Source organism: Lepidochelys kempii, chromosome 5, assembly GCF_965140265.1.
Source record: "Lepidochelys kempii isolate rLepKem1 chromosome 5, rLepKem1.hap2, whole genome shotgun sequence".
NCBI lineage: Eukaryota > Metazoa > Chordata > Testudines > Cheloniidae > Lepidochelys > Lepidochelys kempii.
Window position 1 is genome coordinate 128,258,241 of NC_133260.1, and position 3,045 is coordinate 128,261,285.

At 49.5% G+C, this 3,045-nt stretch overlaps 1 non-coding gene across 1 annotated transcript; it reads left to right on the forward strand.

The window, feature by feature from the left end:
- The first annotated feature begins 2,529 nt into the window (after positions 1 to 2,529).
- Positions 2,530 to 2,601, forward strand: TRNAW-CCA (transfer RNA tryptophan (anticodon CCA)). The gene has a single exon. It is a non-coding gene; the product is annotated as a tRNA-Trp (tRNA).
- Positions 2,602 to 3,045: the final 444 nt, after the last annotated feature.

Below are 3,045 nucleotides of genomic sequence, written 5' to 3' on the forward strand. Positions count from 1 at the left end.
CCAAAGGCACACGTGCCATGTCCAGCACATGACACGGGGCAGCCTCATGCAACTTGCATGTATCCTGTTCCAGCCTAAATCTGCTGGACAGCCCAAAGTAACAGTAGAAGAACGGTCCCACCCTTGCCCGGGCTCCCCACCGCCGACTCTCTTGGAAACGGCTAAGGCTACTCTCAGTGCTGGTCTCAGTTATGTAGCCATCGTATAGGTGCCTTCCTGTAGAGGGTGAATATTAGTGCTGGTAAAATGTTAGTCAACTACCTTAAAAGTCAGTCTTTGTGGTCTAGCCTTTTCCATACCCAAAGGTGGCCTTGAATCTCCTTTACTCCTTTGCTGTTTGTGCTCTCACTCCAGGGCTCAAAGCATCTCTTTTTTTTTTTTCCCCGTTCCATGCTAGCCAGCTCTACAACTGTGTGAATATTAAATGTGAGATTAATTAAAAGCAAACTAAAAATCATCAGTGGGGGTGATTGTGTAAGCCAGCATAACACCAGCAAATCTCTGCTTGAAAAACCAAAGAAATGCAAGTAAAAGGAGAGAATATTTATTGTCCTCCTTTGCCACAGCGTCCCTTTCTTGGTCAATTTACATTTTCCTCAGATGAAATATTCTGTAGGAAGCCAGCTTCCAGAGACTCTGGAAGGGGGGGAGGGATAGCTCAGTGGTTTGAGCATTGGCCTGCTAAACCCAGGGTTGTGAGTTCAATCCTTGAGGGGGCCGTTTAGGGATCTGGAGCAAAAATTGGGGATTGGTCCTGCTTCAAGCAGGGGGTTGGACTAGATGACCTCCTGAGGTCCCTTCCAACCCTAACCTTCTATGAATCTATGACTCTGAGCAAACGCTTTAAATACCCAAAGCCAGGGCAGATGTGGCCTCCCGATAAAATGGGTGCAGTATGCCAACCTGCCGAGGGGGCACTGGTCATCCACGACAGCAACTTCCACTCCAGCTGTGCGACCCTAATCCCAGCCCAGGGGGGAGGAGAGAAGAGGCCTGGGAAGGGGGCTGGTCTGGAGACTAAGCCCACCCTGCACTCACCCCACAACGGCCAGTGCTGTCCCATGGCACTCGGCCCAGCTTCCCACTCTGGCCATTATGACCTGTAGCCCGCTCTGCTAAACAGGACTGATTAGTGCTACTGCATAATCCAAAATACCACGACTTCATTAGGATTATTAGAACTTTTTCTCATGGTTGCACCAGAGGCTGCAGCCAAGATCAGGGCCCCATTGAGCTAGGTGTAGCGAGAGAGAGTTCCTGCCCTGAGCTCTTAGAACTTAGACCAGGGGGTCTCAAACTCCATTTACCTTAGGGCCAGTTCCAATCCTCAAATCCTCTGGTGGCCAATCATGTCACTGAAGATGGTTCATGCCACCTCCCAGCCCGTTTCCCACCCTTTTCCCTTGTTCCCTTGGTCTCTTGCTGCCCTGGCTGACTCTGCCCAGCAACTAGTGATGATATCTCTGCCCCTCTTCACCAGCCAATGGGAGCTGCGGGGGGCAGCACCTGCAGCAGACAGCTGGCTGCATGCATCTCTCCTCCGGGGCAACAGCAGGGATAGGGAACCGCTTGCAGGGAGCTGAGCTGCCCAAGGTGAATGATATGTTGCCGAGTGCAACCCCTGGGAGGATTGCAGGAGCAGCAGGATGGCGCAACATTGAGGGGAGGGGCATGTGACTCTCTCCTGCCTGCTCCCCCCCTTGGCAGGCCGCCATGAGGGCCGGATGAAATAACTTTATTTAAAGTTTCTACGGGCCGCAGTGGGGAGGTTCTCGGGCTGCAGATGGCCTGCGGGCCAGGACTTTGAGACCCCTGACCTAGACAGACAAGAGAGAACAAGGGTGGGAGAGGGGAAGGGTTACTCTACCCTTTCACAGCTGGGGACCTGAGGGCACAGAGAGACCCCAAAAGCCACATAAGGAATTTGTGGTGGAGCTGGGAACTGAACCATGTTCGGTCCCTTAACCACAAGGTCAAGCTTCTTCTCAAAGGTGGAACTGTTGGTCTAATTTTCATTTACACCTAGGCCCCTTACACCACTCCAGCAGTGTAAAGGAGCCTTCCAATGGGCTTAAATTAGATTTACACTTACTCTAAGACCCTTTCACTTTGCCAGAGCAGTGTAAAGAGGGCTTGGGGTCAGTAAGTATCAGACCCTCAAGTATGCTCTGGACTGAGCTATTTGTTTTCATGCCTATTCATAAGGAATAGGCAAATTTGGGCCAGTCGTAGTTGTACCAGAATACAACACCCAGCTTTATGCATCACTTAAATACTCTGACCTTCAGGGGCAGGATCTAGGGACCTCTATATATGCTCTACATTTTTATAGAATTGCCTGCCTCTGTTTCATCTTATAAATAATGCTTTATTTTCTAGGGAAATTGGAAGTTATATAGCAGTAATCTCTGGTAGATCACAAGCATTGAGGAAGTCCCAGGAGAAATTTGGAACATCCTGTTAATGTATTTCTAAATTTTTATATGGGAGAGTGAAAAAAAATTAATTACAGCAAACTATAAAACTTGGGACCTCGTGGCGCAACAGTAGCGCGTCTGACTCCAGATCAGAAGGCTGCGTGTTCGAATCATGTCGGGGTCAGGGTGCCCCCGGCCTGCAGGGGGATTTATTCTGGGGGGAGGGATAGCTCAGTGGTTTGAGCATTGGCCTGCTAAACCCAGGGTTGTGAGTTCAATCCTGGAGGGGGCCATTTAGGATCTGGGGCAAAAATTGGGGATTGGTCCTGCTTTGAGCAGGGGATTGGACTAGATGACTTCCTGAGGTCCCTTCCAACCCTGATATTCTATGATTCTGTCTTAACTTTTCTGGAGCACTCTTCCTTAAGAAGACTCCCAAAGCACTTTGCTGGAGATACAGAGAGAGCTATAAGATGCAGAAATTTCATTAATGTAGCAGAGCAAACATAACAAAGTCAGGAAATGAAAAGACTAAAGGGCCAGATTCTCAGCTGGTGCAAGTGAACAGAGCTCCCCGGAAGTCATCATCAGCTCATTTCCACCAGCTGAGGATCTAGAGCAAGGATTC